The sequence below is a fragment of the Epinephelus lanceolatus genome, chromosome 16 (genome assembly GCF_041903045.1).
Source record: "Epinephelus lanceolatus isolate andai-2023 chromosome 16, ASM4190304v1, whole genome shotgun sequence".
Classification (NCBI taxonomy): domain Eukaryota; kingdom Metazoa; phylum Chordata; class Actinopteri; order Perciformes; family Serranidae; genus Epinephelus; species Epinephelus lanceolatus.
Genome location: NC_135749.1, coordinates 42,841,623 through 42,847,622, shown reverse-complemented (window position 1 = coordinate 42,847,622; position 6,000 = coordinate 42,841,623).

The window sequence follows — 6,000 nt, the reverse complement described above, 5'->3', positions numbered from 1 at the left end:
GCCCGGGCACTGGCCTGGGCACTGGCTGTTTGGAGGTTGACCATTATGGGATTGTGGCATTGGCAGATATTTGGTCTGCTACAGAAGCAGGAGATCTCTCTGTGCATGACTTTCCCTGGTTCAGTGGAGATTAATTGGTGCATCGCCAAAGTTCCCTTTACAGGAGGCACAACCTCAGGGACCGCTTCATCAAATCTTCTGATGTCCTCCTCAGTCACCCAGAAGAACTTGACATTAGATTGAGCCTAATGATGTATAAGCCACACATGTGTGGACTGTGGCCTGCTTCCGACTCCCTCCAAAATGAAAAGCCTGCACCTCACTATTAAGTTTGCAGGAGAAATTCTCTGAGAAGTCCACATGGAGGACAATTTCATCTTCTCTTAGGCTTTCTTTTAAAGCCCTGCACTCTTTGGCTTGGTGCAACCAGTTGTAGTGGTGTTTGGCTAGGCTGTCGAGCTTCTGATTGAAAATGTTCAACAGTTCAGCACATATTCCAGTTTGTGTTTCTTTTACAAAATTCATGTATGTTTTCGGCCCCTCTGACACGGATTTTCTGATCCACTGATGCCATGTCATGGTCTCTTCTGCCTGTGGTACTGGAATTTCAACCTCATTATAACAGCATTTGGGGCAGACTCGATACATGCATGTCTTGTTGTCTGGACTGCATACAATAGAAGACAACAGCTGAGACATGCTGGTAGTTTTAAGGAGACCTTTCTGGTGCAGTTTTTCGGTCAAGAGTTTGACATTCTCATGGTCTAAGCACGCACATGTACTCCTGTCTGATCATTTTGGCTGCGTTACAAAAAATGGACAATATTGAACAAACTGTAAGACAGCCCGTGAGCCTTTTGCACTTCAGAATTATACTGCAGGTGGAGTTCAGTGAGGGGTTTAACTAATACACGTCTCTGTTGTTTGTTTTTGTTTTTTGTGACTGTGTCCTTTCTCCCTGGCAGTAAGCGACTGTTCTCATTTCGACAGAGGAAGTCTACAACTCTTTCTTTTCTCTGGATGGCCACTGGACTTGATCTGTTTCCTTCAGTAGATTTAGCCTTTTGCTTTTCAGGCTTCATTTTCTTTAATCTTTCTATTCGTTTTCTTAACTTTTCAGACTCTCTTTTGGCAGCTTCCACTTCTCGTTTCATTTTTTGCATTTTCCTGCGCAACGTTGCTTTCTCTCTTTTCCATCTACTGCATGCTTTTCTTTGTGGTGTTGAAGAAGCCTTAGGTGTATCTACACTGACTATATCATCCTTGTTGGGAGGGTTAAGTTCAAGGTTAGGTTCATCCTTGTTGGGAGGGTTAGGTTCAAGCTCTGCTGGGGGTTCTATTGACTCGGGTGTGAAATTCAAGATTTCCTCCATGGCCCTTTCCCTGTCCCTGTGCTTTTTCTGATCTTCAATCAATCAATCAATCAATCTTGCCTCCACTGTTGCCTCATTTTTTCCTTTTCTAGCTTAGACAGTTGGCTGATTTTCCCTCTCTTTTCCTCTTCTGATAACTATAAAACACAAAAACTCATGAACTGACAAATTCCCATTTAAGAATCTGAAAGTTCTAATATAATTATAATAACTGTAAAATGAACTGTTGTATTGTGTCTAGATGTATTACCTCTCTTTTCTTTTTGCAAGATATGCTTCCCTTGCTGCTGAATCATTGTTAATGCGCGCCCTGTGTCGTGCTGATTTTTCTTTAGTTGATAGTGGTATCTAAAATGTACAAATTATCATGTGAAATGTAAATATTTCACATGGCTTACAGTCAGGGTGGGATGTAAATTTACACCCCGCCCTGACTGTAAGCCAGGTCGGAATCAGCCAGCGGCGGTTCCGCGCATGCGCAATTCACTTGCAGTCTGGACGTGCAGGGGTTAACATCTCCTGCTCTGACTGCTGCTGGGAGGAAGGACTGGGCCGTCTGTGAGTGCTCTGGGGCGAGAGAGGAGCCCACGGCAGCATCCGCTGCCCGTTAAGTAGAATAAGAATGATACGTGCTCTCACAACAGAGTCTCCACAAGTCTTCAATAACATCAGAAAAAGTTGCTAGATTGGTCGCTAGTCGCTTTTTTTTTTTGGGGGGGGGGGGGGGGGGGGGGTGCGCTGTATTTTTGTTGTTAAAATATTACGTTTCAACCAAGTACTGTATGGTTTTGACACTATTCTAGCTTGTTAAAAAAGGACATACAGTAAAAATAATAAAAAAAAATCTCTCAAATTTTAGGGGTGCTGGGATTCAATTTAGCCCAATCTAGCCCAAAAATGGGCTAGAAACGCCTATGGTAGAGGAGTTGGTCACCTGGTACATATGCTAAAAAAATGTTTCTAGCTTCTGGCTTAACTTCTGCGGGATTCGGCTCACTGAATATGAGCAGCAGTGTTTCTCCTGCTGGTCCCACTCATGAGTACACTCTCAGCTCATAGACTTTACATTGTGATGATGTCACAGATTTTTAAAACACTTTTCTTCATTTGAGGAATGTTTTACAGATGTAAAACCACCATGGATCAAAAACTGAGCATATAAAGAGTCATAATTACCCTGTTTGCAGTTTGAGGTGTCCTGTCAACAGTTTTACACAGGTCTTTTTCATAATTGTGGTCTATGGGTAAATGTTTTTTGGGCCGCAGGGAACTTTTTCACTGCAATACCTCCAATGGCCACTGGGAAAAAAATTGCTGCAAGGCTGAGCAGCATTCCTGAGGCCTGGCTTCAACAGAGTGCTCAAGGTATGACAGTGTCTGTAGGCTGATGTGGAGATAGCATTGCCTCATGAAAAAGCCTGGACTTTTCCTTTGAATTTGGGATTACTGCAGAAAATAAACTCTGTAGCAAACAAATCTTTATGATACATTTTGTTCAGCAAGATAATCTTCACAAATAAACACCACTTTCATGATTTTTGACTGAATGCAATCACCAGAAGTAAAAATCTAACGTTAGGCTATAAATGAATGACACCATGGTCACATGACTTAACGCCACCAACGCTGTGAGGCTGTAAAGCCGTGTTTGGTGTGATGATGTTTTGTAATCCATTTAGCCACTTGTTAGCAACTGCCTTCTTTAAGACACACAAAAGCTTAAAAATTCACCAGTGGGGTATTGACTGATGTATTTTATGTTGTACAACAAAACGTGAAAGACTCTTCAGCTTGTGTAAACTTTATTTCAGGCTTCTAACAACAAAATCATTCAAAAATCCACTAACTTCAAGACAAGGGAACTAGGAGTGGAAAAATGCTGACTCATTTCTAGGTTTTAGGACTCATTCCTGGGCTACTCTGTAGGCAGAGTGGGCCTGTGTTAAAGGAAGTGCCTGCCCTAGTTCCTGTGGCCTTACATCCAATCAGTAACCAGCGATTGGCCCAGTGGCTTATGGGTCTTTAGGTAAATAACAATCCTGCCCCCTAGAGCTATTTAGACATCTAACTGTCATCATAGACAATCACAAATTTACAGAAATGATAAAAAAAATAGCTCCTCTGTTGTCTTATGAGAAGAAAACAGTATTTTTGACAATTTAGGAAGTGTATTTATATACAATAAGCTCTAAAGAGTCATCTATGTCTTTGTTGCCTTTTTTTCACTCATATACAGTACATTGTTTTACCCTCTTTTTTTTAAAAGCGCCAGGAGAAAACCTTATGATTTTCTGTGATATTGTTATCTACTTTGAATTTGGACCATGTGAGGCTTCATGATATGGTCCCATTGTGTTTTCCAGCTACTATGTCACAATTCTAATCATCTGCAGCATCTTTTTTCAAGAAAAAAGAATATTCAGGTAAAGACTTTATGTCAGTGTGATGAACATTACTCAATGACAGTAGCACTTCTGATAGGAACTAACCCAGTATTTCCTGCGTTCCTTAAAGGGATAGTGCACCCAAAAATGAAAATTCAGCCATTATCTACTTCTAGAGTCCTCACATCCCTTGCGGAGATCGGCGGGGGGAGCGGCTAGCACACCTAATGGCTGATGACACCCCAGACTAACGTCCAAGAACACAAAATTCAAACCACAAAATATTTCCAACATGCTCATCCGTAGTGATCTAAGTGTCCTGAAGCCCCGACATAAAAAGTTGTTTCGAAAAATGTCATTTGAACTCTGTTTTTAGCGTCACTTCCGCCTGTAGCTCTGACGGCTTCTCTGTGCTCCACGCTCACGTGTGCGCACTCAGGGTGATCGGTGATGCTTGGTCTCTGAAGAGCAGCAGTCTCGTCAGTACTGATGTCCAGATTCTCAAGTGCAGGCATCGCCAATTCCCAGTCTGAGCAGCAAAGACTTTCCTCGTCAGTTGGCATACAGTATCTTTGGTAACACGACGCGTTGTTGCTTCAAGAGTTGGTCACCCCTGTGATCACATGACGTGTCTACACACACACGTCTGATTAGCATAGCCTGCTAGTTAGCATAGCGATGCTACTGCTCCTGGGTCGATCCGAAAAATAGTTTCCCTGCACCATGTTGGAGGAATTTCTAATCACCGTCCAACATTTATTCATATTGCAGGCTAATTAATGGGGTTGAGTGGACCGGTTGCCATGGCGACAAGTAATCAAAGACAGTGCATTCACCTGTGGATCTGACAGAGACTCTGGACTGATCATACACAGCTGGACTTGATTGCAGGGCATGAACTGAGAAAGGAGATCCGAGCGAGCGACAGTTTGGCTCTGGGAAGCGGAGCTGCTGTAAAGTGCCCGACGAAGCCACCTTTATTGCATTCACGGCCGGGAGGGGGGGCGAAGACAGCCAGCGTAGGTGGAGAAGTTCCGGGGGTAGGGTGGAGGTTAGTTAAGAACCGAGGAATTAGGAGTGTCCTCCCGCTTTCCAACTTTGTGTGTGCGGGCGTCTGTCACGCTGTGAGCCGCTTGGTGTTCCAGCGCTGGAACCTCCACTGCATACGGCCGGGTCAGACCAGCGCCACAAGCCGGCCAGTTGAGAGTTTGTTTTAAAGTATGACATCTTAAGTGTTTTTGTTATATTTGCAGTCCTGTCAGTTATAACTTATAGCCGAGCGCGCTCAAAAACCTCACTCCGTGTGGTGCTTTCTGTCTGTGGAGTGCACATCTTTAAAAAAATGTTTGACAGAAAATTAACCTGTTTTGTTGACCTTTTTTTGTAATAAATTACTTTTTGTGGACTTCAAACATTTTTCTCAGCGCATTATTGACGAGTTAAGCCAGCCGCCGCCTGTAGAAAGTGGTTCTACACACAATAAAGCCTATAGTTTGGGAAAGTATAACACAGAGGTCCGCTGGTTTTAATCCGACCGTACCCTATTACGCTATTAATTAATAATTAAAACTGAATGACCCAAATCCGTGGATATCACAGATCGAGGTGGAGCAGGTCGCTGTTTAATGATAAATCCGTGGAGCTGTCCATGGTGCTGAATTAACACACCTCATTTTAATCCACCTCAGCCTGTGACCAGGAGGGTGAAACTCTCTACTCTGCAATGCATTCAAATAGTGTGATACCTTTTCAAAATCTAATACTCCATGTAAATTATGTGGAAATATTTTCACCAGTTTCAACAGTTTACTCAGACTATATGCTGGAATCACTCTAAACGTTAAATAGAAATACATTTACAGTTTACATTAAAAATATAACAATTTCATGAGACATTTTTTCTTTGATATAAAGCTGCAAGTATTATAACAGATGATCTGTCACACGCATTTTGGGACACTTCAGTGTCAGTTGCTCGCTGTGAGTCTCAGTGCAGTAAAATGGGCTTTTTTTCAGATGCTCAATTTACTTGACTTGACTTATATTTTCGATAGGCTATTGTTTTTTTCGTTGTTGTAGAATTGTTTTCAGTTAATCAGGCAAGTTTATTCTATTGAAATTTATAATAATTTTCGTATGACATGCGACATACACAGTAATATCAGACCTCTGAATGCCGCGACTGACCAATCAGAATACAGTGTAATAAATATATATATATATATATATATATATATATATAT